This window comes from Mustela nivalis, assembly GCF_964662115.1.
Source record: "Mustela nivalis genome assembly, chromosome: 5".
In the NCBI taxonomy this organism is placed as follows: domain Eukaryota; kingdom Metazoa; phylum Chordata; class Mammalia; order Carnivora; family Mustelidae; genus Mustela; species Mustela nivalis.
Genome location: NC_139024.1, coordinates 34910501 through 34935651, shown reverse-complemented (window position 1 = coordinate 34935651; position 25151 = coordinate 34910501). Strand labels below are relative to the sequence as shown.

Sequence of the window (25151 nt, the reverse complement as noted above, 5' to 3'; positions counted from 1 at the left end):
TTCATGAAAGAGGATGGAGTGAAAAGGGCTAACTGAAGTAATTTTAGAAATGTGTGGAGTCTGTGAGACTAAAGGCAAAAGAAACTGCATGTAAGTACTATACCCTAGTTGATTCACACAGCATAACTGATTAACAATTCTGATAATGTTGTGCATGTATTTTGCAATTGACCAATGAAATTCATGGCTTGTATACAGTGGGAGCCAGGTTTTTTATTATTGGAGTAGGAGGTTACACACAGTTATATAAGAACAAATGCTGGAAGGATTCATGGAGTAATGGAATAGAGTGTGCTTTGTGAAGATTTAGGAAACAGATCAACCAAAAGATAAGAAGGACTTTTTTGCTAGAAGTGTCCTTCATTACTACGGAACATTATGAAATAAAGACAAAGGAAAATGATAGGGCTGGTTTCTATGTTAAAATGATGTTTTTCATTCTTATATTAATTTGGCTATTCTTTAATTCTTTTTTCCTGGTGTCATATAATACAGCCTCAGATGATCCTCCCAAGATGCTTGGGCTTTATGAAGTCCTTAAAATCCCCAAAAGTTCCCCATAAATCTATAGCTATAATTTGCTAGAAGAGATCCTTCCCCAAATTCAAATTACCAGAGTCTGCATCTGTTTTAAGTTGAAATTGATTTGTCTCATTGACTAAATGTTAGAGCACACATTTTACAAAGAAGTTTCTTATCTGGCTTTGTGAACAACATAGATATGTATTCACTATGTCTTCTACTTTTAAGGAATTTAAACGTTACTTTTTCATCAAAGAAATAATTGAAAATCTATGATATGAAAATCAGTGGGATCGATATCATGGTTGTGAAGATAAATAGCACAGTTTTCACTTTAAAAAATGTTACAGCCAAGTACAGGGAGACATAATAAGGACAACAGAGAAGACCCACTCTGATAGAGAAGGAAGTGATTGCTTTTCATTACCCCCAAGTAGATCGTCTTCCTCAAGGTACAGACATAAAAACAGAGAATCCTGCTAGTAGGCAGGTAGTTTATTTTCAGAAATAGTTACAGGAAAGAGGAGTGGCAGTTCAGGCTGAGGGGAATAGGGAAGAAGGGAAAGCCAACACCAGAGTACATTCTTGAATTGGTCACTACTGATAGCTACTTGGCTGGATTCTCTCTTGACTTTCTGTGGAGCCATGAAGGATATGTCCCAGAACTGCCTGTCTAAAGGACAAAAGAGGTCAGAACTTAATAACAATGACTCTCTCTCTATTCTATCAGTAGTGGCCTATTGGGACACTAATGCTCTCCTACTCCCAGGTTGCACATAAGTGTCCAGATTGTTTCCCACAGGTGTCCTTTGTCCGAGAAGCTTGGGACAGAAAGTAAAAGATCGGGGCGCCTGGGTGGCTCAGTGGGTTAAGCCGCTGCCTTCGGCTCAGGTCATGATCTCAGGGTCCTGGGATCGAGTCCCGCATCGGGCTCTCTGCTCAGCAGGGAGCCTGCTTCCCTCTCTCTCTCTCTCTGCCTGCCTATCCGACTACTTGTGATTTCTCTCTGTCAAATAAATAAATAAATAAATCTTAAAAAAAAAAAAAAAGAAAGTAAAAGATCACTCGTACAGCTAATGAAGGTACTGTCAGGTCATATCTGTATGAGGCTCTTGCTATCCAATGGCTAAAGTAAAAGGTAGACTGAAAGAATGTAAGAGGATGAGAAGGGGGGGTATGATTTTTTTTTTTTTAATACAGAAAACCCTTAACATGAGGTAGCATTTGAGCTAGAATTCAGAGATATATTAGGATTTTATACACAAAGATTAAGAAGATATAATAAGATGAGGAAATTATTTAGAAACATATTTTCGACAGGAATCTGTTAGACAAATACATAAATTTGGGAGAGCAGAAAGTATGTTGATAAAGGGATTATGAGAGGTAACTGTAGATACATCTCTTGGATTGAAGAGTGAATGACCGTTAGTACTAAACTCTGGAACATAACTATCATTGTCCAGTGATGGAAGTCATTAGCCTGATCTGGTTATATGCTAACTCCTGGGTCCAGGAGAGCACTGGAAATTCAGATGCATTCTTATGGCAGAAAAGTAGTTCTCTGTAGGAAGGTGCTTTGGTTTCAAAATATATCCACAAATCATCTCATACTTCTCCTTTCGAGAGGTAAAGCTTAATTGCCCTGTCCTTAAATGTGGGCTGGATTTAATCACTTGACTCTGAAAAATAGAATATGGTGAACATGAAAGTCACAGCCAGTCACAGTTCCAAGATTAGATCATAAAAGTTATGTAGCTTTCTTCCTGTCATGAGAACATTAGAGCTTTCCTGTGGTCCCTATGGTGAGGAATGAAGGCCTCTGGCTAACAGGCAGCAATGAACTAAGACATCTTGCTAACAGTCATGTGAGTGAGATTCCAAGTAAGTCCTTTAGCTCCAGCAAATCCTCCAGATGAATGCAGCCTAGCTAAAATCTTGATGGCAACCTAATGAGAAATTTTAAGCCAGAAGCACTAATAAGGGCTCCCCAGTTCTTAATACACAGAGCAGTACAATAATAAATGGATCTTGTTTTAAGAGCTAAGTTGGTATTTTGTTAAGAACTAAATTGGTAATTTGTTACTCAGCTATTAAAACGTAATATAGAAGTAATGTCATGCAGACAAAAAAAAAAAAAAAATGTGACTGGTACAGATTATAAAGCCCAAATTTAGGATGAAGGTGATCGACAAAGAAAGAAAATGAAGCCATACAAGAGCTGAATAAAGTCTAGGTTTCTGTGATAACAGTAACAAAGCATGGTAGATAATTAATAGACATTAATAGAATCCTACCACATATCAAAAAATAGAGTATTAAATTTTGTTTTTTCATCATTTAATGGATCATCCCAGAGTTACAGATTCTCAAGGATAACTCATATTACATAAGGGAGTCAGTTTCTGATTTGCCCCCAGGAATACATAGATAATAGGGAAATGATAAAATATGAGCCCTACTTGGTTGGTCCTCTCAATTCAAAAGAAGTTAGTGGAATGTCTGGAGGATACTGGTAGATAATAGACTCCAAATTAAAATAAATTTCACCTTAAGTCTGCAGTTTCCCTTTTAAGTGTGGTGGATCTGATATTTTGAAATATATTAAGGTACCATTATTGGGTTGTGTTTTTTTTTTTTTTTCCTGTAATGGGTTTGTGACTGTTTTACTAGTCTGTCAGAAGCAAGCAATCCCTTTCAGTTTATATGTGAAGAATAATAGTTGGCGCAGCAGGAATGCAAAGAATTAAAGAGTTAAAGCTGTACTCAGTTTATATTATTCATAATAGTATTGTGATGAAAAGCAATTATCTAGTTATAAGTTTTTCTATAGAGACATAATTTTCTAATTTTTTTTTAGTATATAAGCACTAACTTTAATAGACTCCATTCATAGATTTTCTTTCATATTGCACAGAAGATATCTGCTTATGATGATTAGGTCATAAGTCTTACTCTTTTAAGGCAAATTAGTTAGTTTCAAGGTCAAAACTCCTTTCTTCTTTATCACTCAGTACCAAAACTTTAAGGTGAGGGCTTTAAAAAATCCATTCTTATAAATTAGATTTTGGAAACACTGTAGCAAATGGCATAATTCCATAGGAATTGTGATGGCAGCTACAAATCCCTGATAAAATGCTCTGGATCCACTGTGTTGATGTGGTATAGAAGTACTGGGTCAATGGTGATGGCCAGAGGCATGTTAACAGACTTGAAGCTGTGCATGCACATGGTCTTCTAGGCCTTTATTTGTTGTACTAAGACTCTGGGCCATCAGACACACCTTGAGAGGAAAAGCAGTTGTGCAAAGATTGGCAGGAGATGCCCTGCCAATCTTGCAGTTTCATGACAGAGCTGGTACATATTGGAAATTAGAGGCATAGGACAAGTATCTGTAACCAGAAGTGGGTGCCTTCACAACACATACAGAGTGACATATGATTAGTTGTACTTCACTGGATCAGAGGGTTGACTAGTCTAAGGCCCTCCACAGCCAAGATCATAGAGGATGCATGGGACACTGTTAGAAGATGGAGAAGGAACAGCAAAATATCCTCCAGACTGTGAAGTCACTTTGAGACCAAAAAATGAATCAAGCCACTCCATACTGTTTACATAGAGTTTTGTTCAGGATAACTTACTGATGGGTGGTTGGGTAGATAACAATCAGGGCATACACAGCTATTCTTCACAAAGTCTAGACCTAAATACCCAGATTTTATAGAGCAAGGGGCATTATGGTGAAGTCGAAGGGTAGTTATCTAAAGTAGAACCATCTGTGTGCCAGAAGGGATGAAACTATGTTCTCTCTATTAGTTATCTAAAGTTTAGGGATGATCAGATCAAGCCTTCCTGAATTATGGTCAAGCATACATTAACCTCCAAGGGGCCTAGAACATTTAGCCCCAAGGGAGGTCATCCCTGGGACATGAACAAGAGGGAGTCAGTATTGTCAACCCTTCTACATATAACATGTGGATTACAACCTGAATCTCTTCTGTTGACATGAGAGTGCATAAATTGGTGCCTTCTCTCAATAGGAAAAAGATATTCAGTCATCTGAAAGAAAACCTTTTTATCTAAAGAAATGGAGTTAAAGAGTTATTTGGCATTATTGACTCAAACTGAGATTATTAGACTAGGTAAATTTGGTTTTCTTTCTTTTAGCTGTCCAAAGGGGGTGGAGGTTTCTGAGGAAGAACAAATCAGGTAGAAAAAATAACAAGTCTGTGCAACTCTTTTTTTCCTTTGAACTGCAATGGAAGTGAATATGTTACCCTGCCAAATTTATCTCCTTGTGAGTGTGATTATGTACCAAATTTTTCTGACTCTAGGAAACCATAGATTAAAAAAATCTTCTCATCTATATGTATCTTAGTTACATTATTTTGTACTGAAATGAGAACAGGCAACATGGGCATGATTTAATTTTTGAACCAGAATCCTAGTACTATCATTATGTAGATATGACCTCATGAGTTTTCAGACTTGCTGACTGTGTTGTGATTTTATAACATTTACTGTGTCTATATTACATGAACATAAGAGACTATCTTTCTTAATGGGAGATGTCTGTAATTTTTTCCAGTTTAAATGTGTTCTTATGAGTGTATAGCATTATTTACCACTTCCGGAATGCATATCCACTGAGATAATTTATTTTTATGACAACAATTTCCATGCATTGTGGCATGTTGTGTTTTCAGTTAGCTTGCACTTTCTGAGACATAGATAAATCAACTTTAATCCCTTTTTAAGGCCTATTTTTTTGTGTGGGTTTTTTTTTTTTTTTTTTTGGTTTTTGTAATAGCTATTAAAGAATTCCTTAGAAACAAATTAGCTTTCCTAAGGCTGTGTACATTCAGCCTATTAAAATTTTCAACAAAAGTTTATAATGAAAACCACTCAGATAATTCAAAGATGAGGCACTGTTACAGAATGAAAATAACCCCTTAGCTCCTAATGTGGTTTATTATGTGAGCAGGGCCACTAAGAGAGACAGAAAAAAAAAAAAAAAAAAAAAAAAAGTGATTACTTCTGTTAATGTCAGCTGCCTGATATTAGTTCATCTCTCACCTATTTTTTAGTAAAATTAAACTACTTTTCTTTATTTGCCAAATCCTTGAAACCCACAGTGTTATCATTGTTTCTTCTGAAGAACATTCTATTCCTATGATTTCTCCAGCATTCTACCAAACACAATTTCCTATCTTTAAATACAATTCCTATCTTCAACCTCCCATTCATTCTTACTAAATCTTCTCAACATCAGCATTACATTAACTTCTGTTCTCTCCATCACTCCATTTGTTTGCATTACCAGTAAGCTAGAGCTGTGCCACTTTTTAAAAAATATATATTATTATAGTAAGAACACTTAACATGAAATCTACCCTTTAAATTTTTAAGTGTACATTAGGTACAATATTACAACAATAGCTAATGTGTTATATAGCAGATCTCTAGAATATAATCATCTCATATAATGGCAAATTTATGCCCAGTGAAGAGCAACCTCCCATCTCCCATTCCCCCAATCTTTGACAACTATCATTATACTCTCTGCTTCTTTGTGTTTGACCAGTTTAGACATCTCATACAATTTGCTAAGTAAAATAAGCTAATCAGAGAAAGACAAACACTTTTCATCTTTTTCAAGATGGACTAGCAACCTACTTTAATGGAAGTTGAGACCAACTGGTATATTCAACTTGTCTCTCCCATGACTTAAACAAATATATTGCAAATTAAATTCCTTTAACCCCTTTTCTTTCTAATCTGTTTCCTTTCAAAGTCCTTCACAATTTTTTCTATCAATAATATCTATTTTGTTGTGTATCATCAACTTCTCCCATTCAACTGAAAATGCTCAAGTCTTCGCACTCGAAAAAAAAAAAAAAATTGTTCCTCCAATATCAAGCTGCAACATCTATGTCTTTGCTGCTCATTCAACCACTCAGTCCTAAACAATTTACATTCTGTCCTCTATCCTTGTTACTCTATTCTGTTTGTGAATTCCATAGCTTACCTTTTGTAATCCCTTTATCCTTCATCACACTATAATTAATTGTAGATATTCTTCAGAATGCCTTTCTTGAAATGCTTTTCTTTCTCCCTATTATGGGCTGACTGTGTTCTCTCTCTCTCTACATATATATATATATGTAGAGAGAGAGAGAGAGAGAGAGAGAGAGAGTCTTAGGCCCCAGTACCTCAGAATGTGTCTATATTTGAAGATAGGGCCTTTAAAGAAGTAATTAAGAAAAAATGAGGTGGTTAGAGTAGGCCCTAATCCAATCTGACTGGTATTCTTATAAGAAGAGAATATTAGGACATAGAGACACATCAGGGATCTTCCTTCACAGAGAAAAGACCCTGAATGACACAGTGAAAAGGCAGTCACCTGTAAACCAAGGAGAGAGGCCTCAGAAGAAGCCAAACTTGCTGTTAAGAAAACAGGTTTCTGTTGTTTAAACCACCCAGCCTATGGTATTTTTTTTTTATAGCAGGCTAAGGGTACTACACCTAATTATTGTGTGTGTGTGTGTGTGTGTGTGTGTGTGTGTGTGTGTGTGTGTATGTGTTTGTGAACATGTATTCCGCATACCTCCAGCAATTTTCTGATAATAGCTGGGTGTCATACTCAACTCAATTCTGACACTACCTTCCTAGAGATAACATCATATTCCACAAGTTAAGGACTCAGTCTTACAAGAGTGCCCTTCTACCCTATGCTCAATTCAGATTCCAGTTGTAAGCCCATGCTGTCATCTGAGTTTCTGAACCATTGGCTACAGATTGGAAAGTTCCATGACCTCCTCCTTGGGTTTGATTCATATGGTAGGGCAGCTCACAGAAGGTAGAGAAACACTTTACTTACTAGATAACAGATCATTACAAAGCAATATAATTCAGGGACAGATGAGAGAGATGCATAGAGCAAAGCATGGGGAAAGCATGCGGAGCTACATGCTTTGCCACTGTCCCCGAATCTCCTCATGTTCACCAACCTAAAAGGTCTCCAAACCCACCGTTTTGGGTTTTTATGGAGGCTTTGTTACATAGGCATCCTTGATTAAACCACTGGCCATTGGTAACTGAACTCTATCTCCAGCCCCTCTCCCTTCCCAGGATGTTTTTTGGGGAGTGGAAGGGAAAGTTCCAATCCCCCCCCAAAAAAATTTCTAATCCTCCAGTCACAGGTTCATTCTCCTGTCAACCAGGCCTCTGCCTCAGGTGTGTTCCAAAGCCACCTTACTCCCATCACTTAGGGAAATCCTAAGGGATTTAGGAGCTCTGCTGGAAGGTGTCAAAAAACATATATATAGTTCCTATTATGATCACAATATCACACTGCCCTAGCAAATATGATAATTTACCCACCGAACACTAGAAATCTCACTTCTCACCCTTCATTTATACTGACGAGCTTGTCTTCCATTTCCCTCATCCAAATTTCCAATTTACTTCAAATTTTCTCCTAAACTTTCTTTTATATTCATTAATGTCAACTTCTCCATTAATTACCTTGCAAATGTCTCTGGTCAGATCAAAGCAAATCACTTTAAATTCTACATATTCAATTTCAAAAGCTCACATAAAATATGTCTCTTTATTCTGTTATGAGCTGCACAACTTCACCTCATTGCTACACCAGCACTTCCAGTTCAATAAAAGCAAAATCAGAACCATTTCCACATGTTCAAGATATATTGCATACTTTTTGTATCCTTGTCTATTATATACATGTTCCATATACTATTAATGGTGCCACCATTTTCCGTCCTTTTAATCCTTGAATCTCCAGCCTTTATGTTATCCCTCTACAACATTTCTCAATTTCTTTCTTTTTTCTCTTTCTTTCTTTCTTTCTTTCTTTCTTTCTTTCTTTCTTTCTTTCTTCCTTCCTTCCTTCCTTCCTTCCTTCCTTCCTTCCTTCCTTCCTTCCTTCCTTCCTTCTTTCTTTCTTTCTTTCTTTCTTTCTTTCTTTCTTTCTTTCTTTCTTTCTTTTTCTTTCTTTCTTTCTTTCTTTCTTCTTCCCCCATGTTGCCATCACTGGAGTTCAGGTCATGATTACTAATAATGGAAAACTTCAGTCTCACTAGCTGAATTCAAGCCCTTTGTATTCTACCCCCACCCCCAAAGAAAAAGAGGCACTGATCGGAGTCATGGTGAAGAACATTATGAGGCCATGGTGGTAAGAGCATTTGTTAGGAGGATTAAAGTGGTTCAGAACTCTTACTTTTATAAAACATATCCCTTTTCCTTTGGACTCATGTGTATATGTATCCTATGTTTCTTTCTATCTTTTTCCTCTTATTCTCTTTCCTCTTGTAAGAAGATAATTATATCTCCACTTCCCTTTTTGTAAAGTTTGTCCCCACCCCCACATCTAACATTAGAAAATGAAGCAGGAGCAAGAAGGAGCTCCATGAAGAGAAGTAATATAGGCTAAACTGTGTAAAGGGTTTTTTACTATAGAATATATTCTCTACTGAATGTTCAGTAAGCTATCTCTGCTCTGGCTGGTCAGAAAGCAAATAAATTCAGTCCCTTTAAAAATTCTATTTGGTAATTTTTCCAGTGAATAGCTCCCAGAAGTTGGCCTATTCCAGTAATTGTTTTTTGATGGCCTCTTAGAGTCTGATCACATGGGATAGCTCAACACTTGAAGATCAATGGAACCCCTGTTCCATTTTAGTGCATGTTTTTTGTGTTGCTCCCTTGACTACAATACTGCCCTAAAAATTCCAGCTGTCTTAGCTTCCCTGATCTCTGCTTGGTAACTACTAACTGAGCAAAAATGTTACCCTTACATAGAGTCTCTCTCTCCCTGCTCCATAATCTGGAACATTCATCCAGGCAGAAAGCTGAAATGATTGTAAGGCTCAGCATGTTTTCTCCCTTTTTTAAGAACAGTCAGTTCTGGGTATGGTCTAATACCTGGAAACAATTGTTTTAAATAAGTTATTTGTACATATTTATCTAGTTCTTTACATTGGAAGAGAGGGAGAGAGCATACACAAGGGGGGATGCAGAGGGAGAGGGAGTAGTAGATTCCCCACTGAGCAGAGCCTGACATGGGGCTGGATCCCAGGATCCTGGGGTCATGACTTGAGCCAAAGGCAGATGTGTAGCTGACTAAACCACCCAGGTATTTTTTTTTTTTTTAATTGAAGCTCATATGATTTTTATTACCACTTTACATATAATGAACCTAAGAGGCAGATAATTAAGATAATTTGCCTCAAATCACATAGGTATTGAATACTGAGCCAGAATTCAGATATGGATATCTGTGACAAGGCCTATTATCAATTGATGGTACTATGCCTCCCTCATGGACAAATAGGATCTTTGAAATTCCTTCAGGCTTTAGAAAATCCAAATATTAACTGTGGTAGTAGTGGTAGTAGCATCATCAGCATCAACAATAATCATCATTATGGGGGGAAATAAAGGCAATATTTATATACACATTATAATATATCATTTACAAAGTAATTTCATGTTTCTCATTGATCCTTACAACACTTCTAAATTTCCTCACTTCTCTTTCATTATCTCCCATGCTCCACTTGCGCTGGGAGAAAAAGCTGTAACCTTTGCTATGTTTCTTTCTTTTTTTTTTTTTTTAAAGATTTTATTTATTTGACAGAGAGAGATCACAAGTAGGCAGAGAGGCAGGCAGAGAGAGAGGAGGAAGCAGGCTCCCTGCTGAGCAGAGAGCCCGATGTGGGACTCGATCCCAGGACCCTGAGATCATGACCTGAGCCGAAGGCAGCGGCTTAACCCACTGAGCCACCCAGGCACCCCCTTTGCTATGTTTCTAAGAGGAGGTGTGCATGTTCTAACTTATGTGACAGGCGATGGTCAGGTGAAATGAGAAAGGAATGATCAATCACTGAATAAAGAGTTTTTACATTTTTTGAAACTACTCATTGGTATTACTTAAAAATCTTTAAAGATTTTTTTTTTAGGGGCACCTGGGTGGCTCAGTGAGTTAAAGCCTCTGCCTTTGACTCAGGTCATGATCCCAGAGTCCTGGGATCGAGCCCCACATCGGGCTCTCTGCTCAGCAGGGAGCTTGCTTCCTCCTCTCTCTCTCTGCCTGCCTCTCTGCCTACTTGTGATCTCTGTCAAATAAATAAAAAAAATCTTTAAAAAAAATTAATAAAAAAAAAAAAGATTTTTTTTTAAGGTCTTTGTGTAGCCCAGTTGGAAGAGAAAGTGACTCTTGATCTTGGAGTTGTGAGCTCGAGTCCCACATTAGGTATAGAGATTACTTAAAAATAAAATCCTTTGGGGGTTATTGGGGTGACTCAGTGGGTTAAGCCTCTGCCTTCAGCTCAGATAATGATCTCAGGGTCCTGAGATCGAGTCCTGCTTGGCGGGGAGCCTGCTTCCTCCTCTCTCTCTCTGCCTGTCTCTCTCTCTACTTGTGATTTCTCTCTGTCAAATAAATAAATAAAATCTTAAAAATAAAATAAAGTAAACTCTTTAAAAGAGAGAGAGAGAGAGAGAAAGGAGCAAGATGGCAGAGGAGTAGGAGACCTACATTTTGTCTGGTCCCAGGAATTCAGCTAGGGAGTTATCAAACTATCCTGAACACCTACAAATGCAACAGGATATCAAAGAAAAAAACAGCAGTAATTCTAGGAACAAAAAAGTGACAACTCTGGGAGGTAGGACCATGTGGAGAAGTGAATCTGAGGTGATATAGGAAAAGACAGACCTGGGGGAAGGGGCTGGCTGCTGGCAAGCAGTAGAACAGTGGAGTGCAAAATTGGAACTATTAGAAGTCTGATCAACTGAGGGACGTCACTCCAGAGGCAAAGCAGGGTGTGGAGCCCTCATGGGGACAGCATGGTCTCACAGGACCCACAGGGTCACAAAAAGACCAAGGGTGTCCAAGTGTGGCAGAATTCCCAGGTATTGGAACAGGGAAGCTTGCTGCAGAGACAGAACTGAGGAGTGGGCTTTCAACTCAGGGTTGACATAAACCATAATCCCCAGCACAGTCAGACCACTGCTTTTTGAGCAGGGACCCCACAAGATGGTGAATCTGAGGAGATTCTCCCCCAACGCCCCGCCACCACCATCACCATTCTTCCACTGGGAGGAGTGGTGCAGGAGTGCACTGCAAGAATCTGCTGGGTTTGGAGACTCCAAAAGCTGCTGTGTGCCAGAGACAAAAAATGCTCATACACTGGGTGAGCATGGAGTGTGGCCAGAGACCAGGGACTGCTTTTCTCTAAGGGTGAACTGAGGAGTGGGGACCTGAGCTCTCATCTCCTCTCAGTGGGAGATTAGGAGTCTGCCATCTTCATTGTCCTACTCCAAAGCTATACAGAAAGTGTTCGAGGAACGAAAGCTATTTAGAGCAAATCCAAGCAGATTACTTAGCCTGGCCCCTGGCGAGGAGTGGTACAAATCTGCCTCAGTGGTGCAAACCCACAAAGACATTTGAGAACCACTGCAACAAACCCCTCCCCCAAGAAGATCAGCAAGAACATTTAGCCAAGACCAAGTTCACCACCAAGCAATGAGAATTACAGAACTCCAGAGTGAGGGGAATGCAGCACATACAATTCATGGCTTTTTCCCATGATTCTTTAGTCATTCAAAGTTAATTTTTAAATTTTTTTATTCTATTTTTTAAACATTTTCCTCTTTCCTATTTTAACCTATTTTAACTTATCAAAAGAAAAAAATTAAATCGTTTTTTAAATTTTCACTGTCACAGTCATATTCTATCCCTTCATTGTATTTAACCTTATCTTTTGTATACATATAAATTTTTCTTTCTTTAAAAGTTTGAGATACAATTTCTTCTAACAGATCAAAATATATCCTAAATCTAGCATATGGTTCTGTTCTAGTCTCCAGCCTGATCGCATTCTCTTCTTTTTTTTTTTTTCTTTTTCAACCAACTTCTTATCATATCAATTCCTTTTTTAGATCTTCTTTAATTTTCATCTTTATAATAATATTCTATCCCTTCATCGTGTTTACCCTTGTTTTTGAATATATGTTTTTTACCTTTATAATAATATTCTAACCCTTCATCGTGTTTACCATTATTTTTGTATATATGTAGGTTTTTATTTCTTTAAAATTTGGGGAGGCAGTTTCTTCTAGCAGACCAAAATAGGCCCAAAATCACATGTGTGGCTCTGTTCTATTTGCCAATCTAATCATTATATATATATATATATATATATATATATATATTCCTCCTTTCTCCCCCTGGCTTTGGTTCTCTTCTGATTTAGTTAGTGTATATTTTTCTGGGGTCATTGCTACCCTTTTAGCATTTTGTTCTCTCACTCTTCTATTTTTTTATGGATAAAAGGACAAGTTGGAAAAACTCATCTCAAAAATAAAGAACAAGAGGCAATACCGATGGCTAGAGACCTAATCAATACAGACATTAGTAAGTTGTCAGAACCAGAGTTCAGAATGATAATTATCAAGATGGTAGTTGGGCTTGAAAAAAGCATGCAAGGTACTACAGAGCCCCTTTCTGGATAAATAAAAACCCTTTCTGGAGAAATAAAAAAATTAAAATCCAACCAGATCAAAATGTAAAAGCTATTAATGGGGTGCAATCAGAAATGGAGGCTCTCACTCCCAGGATAAGTGAAGCAGAAGAGATAATTAGTGATATAGCAGACCAAATGATAGAGAATAAAGATGCTGAGAAAAAGAGAGATAAACAACTACTGGACCACAGGGGAAAATTCAAGAGATAAGTGATACCATAAGATGAAACAGTATTAGAATAATTAGAATCCCAGAAGAAGAAGAAACAGAGAGGAGGACAAAGGGTATACTGGAGCAAATTATAGCAGAGAACTTCCCTAATTTGTGGAAGGGAGCATGCATCAAAACCCAGGAGGCACAGAGAATCCCCCTAAAAATCAATAAAAATAGGTCATGAACCTATCATCTAATAGAAAAGCTTACAAGTCTCAGTGACCAGGAGAAAATCCTGAAAGCAGCTTGGGACAAGAAGTCAATAACATACAATGGTAGAAATATTAGATTGGCAGCAGCCCTATCCACAGAGACCTGGCTTGCCTGAGAGGATAGTCATGATATAGTCATAGCATGAAGTGTCAAAAGTACACAGCCAAGAATACTACATCCAGCTAGGCTGTTGTTGAAAATAGAAGGAGGGATAAAAGCTTCCAGGACAAAAAAAAAAAAAACACACACACACACCACAAAAAACCTAGAATTTCAAAAACCAAACCAGCCCTATAAGGTATATTTAAAGGGGTCCTCTAAGCAAAGAGAGAGATTAAAAGTAATAGGCCAGAAAGGAACAGAAATCGTATACAGAAATAGTCACCGTACAGGCAATACAATGGCACTACATTAATATCTTTCAAGAGTTACCCTGAATGTAAATGGGTTAAATGCTCCAATCAAAAGACACAGGGTATCAGAATAGATAAAAAAACAAAACAAACAAACAAACAAACAAAAAAACAAGATCCATCAATATATTGTCTACAAGAAACTCATTTTAGGCCCAAAGAACCTGCATATTTAAAGTGAGGGGATGGAAAACCATTTATGATGCTGATGATCATCAAAAGAAAGCTGGGGTGATAATCCTTATATCAGGTAAATTAGATTTTAAGCCAAAGACTATAATAAGAAATGAGGAAGGATACTATATCATACTTAAAGGGTCTGTCCAACAAGAATATCTACAGTTGTAAATATCTATGCCCCTAATATGGGACAGCCAATTATATAAACCAATTAATAACAAAATCAAAGATACACACTGATAATAACACAATAATAGTAGAGTACTATAACACCCCCCTCACTGGAGTGTACAGAACATCCAAGCAAAAGATCAACAGGGAAATAAAGGCTTTAAATGACATGCTGGGCCAGATGGACATCACAGATATATTCAGAACATTCCATCCCAAAGCAACAGAATACACATTCTTCTCTAGTACACACAGAACATTCTCCAGAGTAGATCACATCCTAGGTCACAAATCAGGTCTCAACTGGTACCAAAAGATTGGGATCATTCCATGCACATTTTCAACTATAATGCTTTGAAACTAGAACTCAACCACAAGAGCAAAGTTGCAAAGAGCTCAAATACATGGAAGTTAAAGAGCATCCTATTAAATAATGAATGGGTCAACCAGGAAATTAAAGAATTTTAGAAAATCATGGAAACAAATGAAAATGAAAACACAACTGTTCAAAATCTTTGGGATACAGCAAAGGCAGTCCTGATTGGAAAGTATATAGCAATACAAGCTTTTCTCAAGAAAAAAAAAAGTCTCAAATACACAACCTAACCTTATACCTAAAGAAGGTGGAGAAACAATAGCAAATAAAGCCTAACCTAGCAGCAGAAGAGAAATAATAAAGATCAAAGCATAAATCAATAAAATAAAAAAACAAAAGAACAGTAGAATAGATCAACAAAACTAGAAGCTGGTTCTTTGAAAGAATTAATAATATTGATAAATCCCTGGCCAGACTTAATCAAAAAGAAGAGAGAAATTATCCAAACTAATAAAATCATGAATGCAAGAGGAGAGATCACAACCAACACCAGAAATACAAACATTTATAAGAATATTTTATGAGCAACTACACACCAGCAAATTTGACAATCTGGAAGAAAAGGATGCATTCCTAGAGATGTATAAACTACCAAAACTGAACCAGGAAGAAATAGAAAACCTGAACAGACCCATAACCAGTAAGGAGATTGAAGCAGTCATCAAAAATATCCTGACAAACAAGAGACCAGGGCCAGACAATTTCCCAGGGGAATTCTACCAATCATTTAAATAAGAATTAATACGTATTCTCCTGAAGCTGTTCCGAAAAAGTAGAAATTGAAAAAAAAAAAAAAAAAAAAAAAACCTTCCAAACTCATTTTATGAGTCCAGCATTACTTTGAACCCCAAACCAGGCAAAGATCCCATCAAGAAGGAGAATTACAGACCAATACTTCTGATCAATGTGGATGCAAAAATTCTCACCAAAATACTAGTCAATAGGAATCAACAGTACTTTATTCACCATGACCAAGTGGGTTTTATTCCTGGGCTGCAAGTTTGGTTCAACATCCATAAATCAATCAATATGATACAATACATTAATAAAAGAAAGAATAAGGACCATATGATACTCCCAATAGATGCTAAAAAAAAAAAAAAAAAAAAAAACATTTGACTAAGTACAGCATCCTTTCTTGATCAAAATTCTTCACAGTGTAGGGTTAGAGAATAAATACCTCAATATCATAAAAGCCATCTATGAAAAACCCACAGCAAATATCATTCTCAATGGGGAAAAGCTGAGAGCTTTCCCCCCAAGGTCAGAAACATGGCAGGGCTGTCCACTATAACCACTGCTATTCAACACTGCTATTCAGACAACAAAAAGAAATAAAAGGCATCCAAATCAGCAAAGAAGAAGTCAAACTCTCACTCTTTGCAGACGATATGATATTTTATGTGGAAAACCCGAAAGACTTCACTCCAAAACTGCTAGAACTCATACAGGAATTCAGTAAAGTGTCAGGATATAAAATTGATGCACAGAAATCAGTTACATTTCTGTATACCAACAACAAGACAGAAGACAGAGAAATCAAGGAGTCAATCCAATTTACAACTGCACCCCAAACCATAAGATACTTAGGGATAATTCTATCCACAGAGGCAAAAAATCTGGACTCAGAAAACGACAAAGTACTCATGAAAGAAATGATGGAGACACAAAGAAATGGAAAAACATTCCATGCTCATGGATTGGAAGAACAAATATTGTGAAAATGTCTATGCTACCTAGAGTAATCTATACATTTAGTGAAATTCCTATCAAAATACCATCAACTTTTTTCAAAGAAATGGAACAAATAATCCTAAAATTTATATGGAACCAGAAAACACCCTACATACCCAGAGGAAATGTTGAAAAAGAAACCAAAGTTGATGGCATCACAATTCCAGACCTCAGGCTCTATTACAAAACTGTAATCATTAGTACAGCATAGTACTGGCACAAAAATAGACTCATAGATCAATGGAAGAGAACAGAGGCTCAGAAATGGACCATCAACTCTATGATCAACTAATTTTCGACAAAGCAGGAAAGAATATCCAATGAAAAAAAAAGACAGTCTCTTCAACAAATGGTGCTGGGAAAATTGAACAGTCACATGCAGAGGGATGAAACTGGACCATTTCTTTACACCACACACAAAAATAGACTCAAAATGGATGAAAGACCTCAATGTGAGACAGGAATTCATCAAAACCCTAGAGGAGAACATAGGCAGCCACTCTTTGACCTCAGCTGCAGCAGCTTCTTCCTAGAAACATTGCCAAAGATAAAAAGTTTTGCACAGGAAAGGAAACAGTCAACAAAACCAAAAAGCAACGGACAGAATTGGAAGAGATATTTGCAAATGAATTTACTATCAGATGAAGGGCTAGTATCCAAAAACTATAAATAACTTATCAAACTCAACACCCAAAGAACAAATAATCCAATCAAGATATGGGCAGAAGAAATGAATAGACATTTCTGTGAAGAAGACATCCAAATGGCCCACAGACACATGAAAATGTGCTCAACATCACTCGGCATCAGGGAGATACAAATCAAAACCACAGTGAGATACCACATTTCACCAGTCTGAATAACTAAAATTAACAAGTCAGGAAACAACATATATTGGCAAGGATGCAGAGAAAGGGGGAACCCTCCTACACTGTTGGTGCTAGTGCAAGCTGGTGCAGCCATTCTGGAAAACAGATGGAGGGTCCTCAAAAACTTGAAAATAGAGCTACCCTATAACATAGCAATTATACTACTGGGTATTTACCCTAAAGATACAAATGTAGTGATCTGAAGGGGGCATGTGTACCCAAATGTTTATAGCTGCAATGTCCACAATAGCCAAACTCTGCGTATCAATAGATGAATGGATAAAGAAGATGTGACCTATATATACAATAGAGTACTATGTCACCATCAAAAAATGAAATATTGCCATTTGCAACAATGTGGATGGAACTAGAGGGTATTATGCTGAGTGAAATAAGTCAATCAGAGAAAGACAATTATCTTATGATCTCTCTGATATGAGGAATATGAGAGGCAGGGTGGGGGTGGGGGGAAGGAAGAGAAAAATGAGACAAGGTGGGACTGGGGAGGGAGATAAAAATAAGAGACTCAATCTCAGGAAACAAACTGAGGGTTGCTGGGGTGGGTAGGGGAGGGAAAGTGTGGCAGGGTGATGGACAATAGGGAGGGTATGTGCAATGGTGAGTGCTATGAACTGTGTAAGACAGATGATTCACACACCTGTACTCTGAAACAAATACAGTATATGTTAATAACTAAAAAGAAAGAAAAAAAGATAAACAAACAAACAAACAAACCCTATTCATTGGCAGCAGAGTATTCTCCTATATATCTCTGAGGGTAGAAGTAGTCTAGATCAAAATGTTCTGCTTTAAGGTTATTTGATAGATCTAAAACTTGGTCATTGGGTGGATTTTACAGATTAATAGAATTTTATGTTTTGAAAGCTTGCTCATTGTGTTTTTGCTTTAATTTTTTCAATAACACATTATTGAATCCAAACAAAAGGTAAAAACCAAATAGAATGAGAAAATATCTAATGCTTTGCATATCTGAAACCATACTCACAGAATCTAACATGTTGAGCCAGAAATACAGATTAGAATTGAAATAGTAACAGGGTGTAACTAATATGAAAGTAACTGTGACATTATGTGTCTTAAGTTGCAGTATTTAAAATTCTCTCAATCATGAAACCATACTGTTTAAATGCATCTGTGTTTCATCCTTCTTTTGAGATTCCAGTTTCTAAAGGAGGAATGGGAGGAAAATATATTTTTTTAAATGTCAGTAATACAAGTAGGAAAGCAAAAGATTATTATACTAGCTAAACAGAATATGATCATTTTACAATGTAGGTCTTTGAAGGGAGAAGGTATATCAATCTCTGTTCTAATCACAAAAGAGCACAATGTTTGCTCCTGTTGTTCTGTTGTTGCTGTCCTTGAGTTTAATGTTTAGTCATTTAAAATCAACCTTACTTATCATCCTCTTCCTTTTTGAGTACAATACTATATTTTGAAAGCTCCATTTTGATTCTTTTTTTTTTTAATTTATTTATTTGACAGACAGGTCCCAAGTGGGCAGAGAGGCAGGCAGAGACAGAGAGAGGGGGAAGCAGGCTCCCCGCTGAACAGAGAGCCCGATGCGGGGTTCGATCCCAGAACTCTGGGATCATGACCTGAGCTGAAGGCAGAGGCTTTAACCCACTGAGCCACCCAGGTGCCCCTCCATTTTAATTCTTTATGAGAAAGTCTCATTTTGAATCCAGGGTTCATCCCAAAAATGTTGGGAACTGTCAATCCCCACATTTATGTAAGGCATATTTTCATGAATAAAAATGTGAATTATTCTAGAAAAAAAGGAATTTTATTACTCTATTTAAAGGTCTGTGTCTTCAAAAAAACAGGTTAATGGGAAACGTTAATAGGATAAAAGTTCTAACGAGAAGATATGGAGTAACAGAAAAGATACAAACTTGGGAGTCCTTATTTATTAAAAATTACATTAAAATCTAGGGTATAGGGCTGTAGAAGGGAAAATAACTGGTGACACAAGATCAGTTTCATCTCTCATGCTTCTGTAGTTAGGGGCAAAAGTTATCCAATAGTGACATTTGCATTTTTAGACCATATGCTGACACATCAGCTGAACAGAGCTCACCATGGAGAAAATGCACATGTCACAGAGAGAAGGATCATCTTTAGTAAATAGCCATGGAATAGAAAAAGCATTATAGTTACAGCAGGATCAGTTGTTTGTTTTCTTCCAATACAGCTCTCCTCATGATCATAAACCTTTGGAGGGTCTATAAAATAAGAATACTTCCCAGGATGTACTGTAGGAAAGAAATTCCCTCACCATGGTAGGAGAGCCTGGCCACATCCTACCTTCCCTCATGACAACTTGCTTCATTTATATGTGGGTAAAAATGGAGCTGTTCTCTCATTTACTATATTTCCTCACTTCTGCCTAGTATTTCTGCCAAACTTCTTACTGAATTAAAATTAAAACTGTGTATACATGACATGCCAGAGGTCATTACTTGCCATCTTAAAGGGCTGTCTTTACTAATGTGAAGTCAAGAGGCCAATAAGCCTTTTTCTGGAACTAATCCTTATACTGGTTTTAAAAGATTAAAGAAATAAAATTATCTGGAAAACAATAAGGACTGAGTATGACAAATGTCTTGGGAACTAGAGAAGGTAATAAGAAAATGAACCTAAATTTGTTATAGGACTTGAAGATAAAATCTAGCCCTTCACCATTTTTTTTCACTCCTTTGCTCATTTCAGTATTCTACAGTCTTATCCATACTGTCCTCTTTCTTTCTTAATTTAAACTCAATTAGCCAAGGTATAGTACATCACTGATACACTGTTCAGTGATTCATCAGTTCAGTATAACACCCAGTGCTCATCACATCACGTGCTCTCCTTAATACCTATCTAGCCTATCACCACCCACCCACCGCCCTTTCCACAACCCTCCCTTTGTTTCCTGGAGTCAAGAGTCTCGTATGGTTTATCTCCTTCTCTGATTTCTCCTCCCTTCCCATGTGGTCCTCATCAGTATTCCTTATGTTATCTGAGTGAAACCATATGATAACTGTCTTTCTCTGATCTACATAGATGGAATGCTAAGGTATTATGCTAAGTGAAATAAGCTAGTTTGCTCTTTTCTTCTAGGCCACATATTCTGTTCTTGCCAGTTTACTCTTGAGTTCATCTTTTAAATCAGTGCTGTCCATGTCGAGGTATTAAACATAACCAAATGGCATGAGGTTTACCCATATGTTCTTTTTCTGCATTGGAGGAATGTGGACCTAAATATCTGACTATCTCAGTGTGTAAAAGCCTGGACATAAATCTATGTAGGGTTCAATCACTGTGACTATTTGGTAAGTGTAGCTGTCAGGGACTGGAATATATCTTTTTATGCACTATCAAAGGTCAATGTTGAAAAAACTTTTAGAATGGCAATCACTGCCCAGTTCACCCTAGATTAACAAAGAATACCACAGACCATGGTGATCGGAAATTTCCACTGAATGATACTGATTTTTTTTCTCATACATTAATTTCAGTTCAAATTGTTTATACTTGGCCCAGTTTGTTCACTTGATAAAATTTCTGATATTCCAGTCATTGATATGTATTTTTAACCACATGTGGAAGAGTAATATCTGAATAAAAAGGCTGAATTATTTTTCTTTGTATAATGTTAAGGTAATGAGTCTAGCAATAGTGTCTTCATTCTGGTTAATTATAGTGATATATGAGGAAGTTACTTTAGTGGCACAGGTTGTAACTGCATTAATTGGTGATCTATTTCATTCTGTTTTCTTATAAGTATTTGAGGATGTAAATTCCATTTTGAAATAGAATTCTTATGAAAATAACCATAATCAAATAATAGATTTATATTTTGTTCTCTGTTAAGTCATTAACTATGATTTTCTTATCTAATATATACTCCATAAGTCTATCTGAATAGGAAGAATTACCCATTATGATGTGATAAATAACAAGCATACTTTTCCTTGAAAAATTAATAATTGGTTTTCATTATACTGAAGAACTATAATCAATGTTGCAAGAAATTCCAAAATTCCAACAATGTTGTCATTGTTGGAAGAAATTCAATCTTCTCTTTGCTAACAGAAGGGATATATACTAAAGTGGTTGTAGAAATAAACCAAATATCCAAATAATAATTAAAATACCAATACATAAAACTTCTCAACCTCTCATCCATATATACAAATGAGTTTCTTCCTACAAAATTTCAGAGATTTTCTCCATAGTTAATTAAAGAGAATTATATGACCTAGAATAGAAATTTCAAATGATCGTACCTCAAATGTTCATAGTTCTTTTTACTTGCTTTCTATCTTATAGATCTCCAAGTGGGAAAGATATTCTATACTCTAGAACTCATAAGTGGCTTGTTAGGAATATATGGCTCTGAGAGTTTTAGGGTAGGAATGTAACACTGCAACACTTTTTAAAACAGAAGGTATATTAAGCTCACATCCCTTTCCCCTTGTTTATGTGAAAGAGTTGAAACAGCATGTAGTAATTAAATGGTAAATATTGTGCAAATTTGAAAATTAATTTGCTCAGTAACTTTTTGAGATATCACTGTGTATTGCAATATTGTATTCCAGGAGTTATAACTATGAATGTGAAGCTGCAGTTCCTACCCTCAAACTGACTACATATTAGTGCTAGGGACAATCAAATAAAGATCACTACAATATAGAGAGGACTCAGTGTTATAATAGAATTAAGAGCAAAGTGATCCAGGAACAACACATGGTAGGTTCTTAGACACAGGGCAAAAATTTGGGATCATAATATCAGAAAGACCATGAACAATTTATAAAAATTAATATATACTAAAAAAAAAAGTTAGATAACTTCAAATAATTCTTATTTTGGGTAAGAAAATAAAACCGTATTAAGAGATAGGTAGTGATTGGAAGGTGGGGCTGGGAGCTCTTTTGTTTAGGCCTGTGAGGTTGCATTTTTGACATAGATCTGAATAATGAAAAGAAACCATAAGATCTGAAGGAAGGACATACCCAATAAAGATAACAGCTAATTCAAATGGCCTAAGGCAGGAAAAAATTTGACATGTTCATAAACAAAGAGAAGATAGTAGAACAATGTAGCTTACAGGAGAACAAGTTCAGGGGATCTTGTATGAGTTAGGCTCATAGATATAGAGGCTTGTGTATTAATTTAGCCTTATGGGCAATGTAAGAATTCTTAATTATAATGGAGAACCTTAAGCTAAAAAATAAATCCTATGTAATTGTCATTTCTACACATTGTACCTAAAAGTAGACAAGCCACAAGGTAGTTGCTCAATAAATAGTTACAGTGAATAAATGACTGCTATGGCAGTGTTTGAGGAGTGGTTACTGAAGGATCATGAAAAGAGTACTCTGATTAACTACGTACATTCCTATATGTCATGCTGTCATATTACATGATTTTGAAAAAGGACATTTTAAGAGAAAAAGAAATGACCATTTAAGCCAAAACAATCATTTTTTGGACATTTAAGTCAAAACAATCCAATTTCTATTCTACAATCACAGTATTTATTTATTTATTTATTTATTTATTTATTTATTTTTTAAGAGAGGGAGAGATAGGTAGGGGAGGAGCAGAGGGAGAGAGAGAAATTCTTAAGCAAGCTCCATGCCCTTAATAGAGCCCAATGTAGGGCTTGATCTCACAAACCTGAGATCATGACCTGAGCTGAAATCAAGAGTCAGATCCTTAACTGATTGAGCCACTCATGTACCTCAATCATTTCTATTTTTAAATACGAATACTAAACAGTGGCCCTGGGAGAGCTCTAATGGAGTATCTTCTTCTTCTTCTTCTTTTTTTCTTAAAGATTTTATTTATTTATTTGACAGACAGAGATCACAAGTAGACAGAGAGGCAGACAGAGAGGAGGAAGCAGGCTCCCTGCTGAGCAGAAAGCCCAATGCTGGGCTTGATCCCAGGACCCCAGGATCATGACCTGAGCCAAAGGCAGAGGCTTTGACCCACTGAGCCACCCAGGTACCCCAAGGAGTATCTTCTTAAGAGAATGATACTCCTAAAAACTTCAACATTTGTTGACATTTTATATGTTGTTACAAACAAGACAATTTAATGGGGAACCCATTGAAGGCTTTTTATGGGGCTCCCTTTTCAAATCAGGGCTCACATTGGTGTATAATTAGTGTCAACTATGTAAAAAAATGACTTCAAAATAGCTTTAAATCTAAACAACCAATTTAGACATTCTAAATATTTTAAGAAGTAAAATATGCTACAACTTAAAAAACTTAGATTCTTGGAATGGAATAGAACATGATAACTCATTATTAATTTTTCAGTTTTGAAGAGATTGAAAGAGCACAAGGATAAAGCTGGTTCATCTTTACGTAATATGCTCAGTTAATCTTAGGAGAGAACCTCAAACAACAAAAAGCATTCAGAACATCCAAATCTTCTGAAACTTTCTAATCCTTGTATGCAATGCTGATCAAAATTGGATTTCTTTGGGATTGTCCCATTGTATTTATTTCAAAACAGGTAATATTTTTCTGGTCCACTAAACTAAACCTTACTTCAACCTTGATGGACATAAAATAGCTCTCTTTTACCTGGGAAGGATATAGTACATAATGCTTATGATTTTCTCTCGGAGAAGCTTATTTTGTTCACACTGTGGGACCAGGACATTGACTTTGCAAGCTTTTGACATGAAAATCCCATGTAGAGTTTCTTCTAAACTATACCAAATGGGATTATTAAATGAAATATTAATAAGTGCAATTACCTGGACAACAATAAACAGTGAGAAATCAGAGGAAGGATAAGCTTATAATCAACAAGTATTTACTCAGGATACTCTTTGAAGAGTTTGCTTTAAAGGTTTTTTTTTTTTTTTTTTAAGAATTTTAAGTTCACAGAAAAATCTGTTTTTTTTTTTTTTTTTAAACAATAGGTACATAAGATGGAAGAAGGGAGTATATAGGTGAGAATAAATCAAAGAAAGTAAAAATAAAAAAGTAAGAATACGCCAAAAGCAAATATTTATAAAGTTTCTGTTGCAGATGCTATCCAGAGTATTCTATATATGTCACTTAACTTTCATAATAAATTATAGTAGCTACCATTACTTTCTTCATGTTACAGATGAAGAAACCAAGGGAAGAGGAGTGAAGTAACTTATAAACCCCCAGTTAGTAAAGGGAGGAGGGGAGTGAACAGAGGTAGCCCTGCTCCACATCGGTATAGGGCAGCATGAGAGGCATTGCTTAGATTTCCCTTCAAGAAAGTTTGCTGTTGGCTGACAGTGTCTAAGTATAATGTCTAAATTTTTGAACCAAGGTTATAGTCCTCAAGGGCTTTCCCTCAGCCAGTGGTTAGTGTAGCAGAGATTGTAGAGTCTGGTATTTGTGCTTATTTCAAGTCTCCTCTAATGGGTAATTTGTTCCAAAACTCCAATGGCCAGGTGAGAAAGTGACAAGACTCTTGCTTTTCTTTTCACAGAAGACATATCTGCATTGCAGTCAAGACTTTTCCTGCCCTGCCTCCCCCAAATTAAACTCCTGCACTCCTAACTCCAGCTCACAGTCTGCTTCCCAGAGACACAACTCATATACTATCACTCTTAATCACTCTGTGATGATGACCACCTGAAAACACAGTATAAATTGAATTTGTGACTTAATAAAATTAACAATTTGTTACGTAAAGTATATGTCAACCACTGTGCTAAATATTTTATATTTACATTGTATGCTCTTTAAGTCCTTATCATAAATCTTGATTATACTTTTTTCAGAATTACAGATGATAAAAGCTTCTAAAAGTTAAGTAACTTTCCCAAAAGAAACAAAATTAGGATTCACATCCATGTCTTCTTAAGTCCATTAAGCCACCATATTTCAAAAGAAGAAA

The 25151-nt window shown here is 36.4% G+C and overlaps 1 long non-coding RNA gene across 1 annotated transcript in view; it reads left to right on the top strand.

Moving 5' to 3' along the window:
• Positions 1 to 24949, top strand: part of LOC309864283 — a 30569-nt gene extending 5620 nt beyond the window's left edge. Inside the window, exon 2 of the long non-coding RNA XR_014311428.1 lies at positions 24741 to 24949. This is a non-coding gene — a long non-coding RNA (uncharacterized lncRNA). The remainder of the gene's footprint in view (positions 1 to 24740) is intronic.
• Positions 24950 to 25151: the final 202 nt, after the last annotated feature.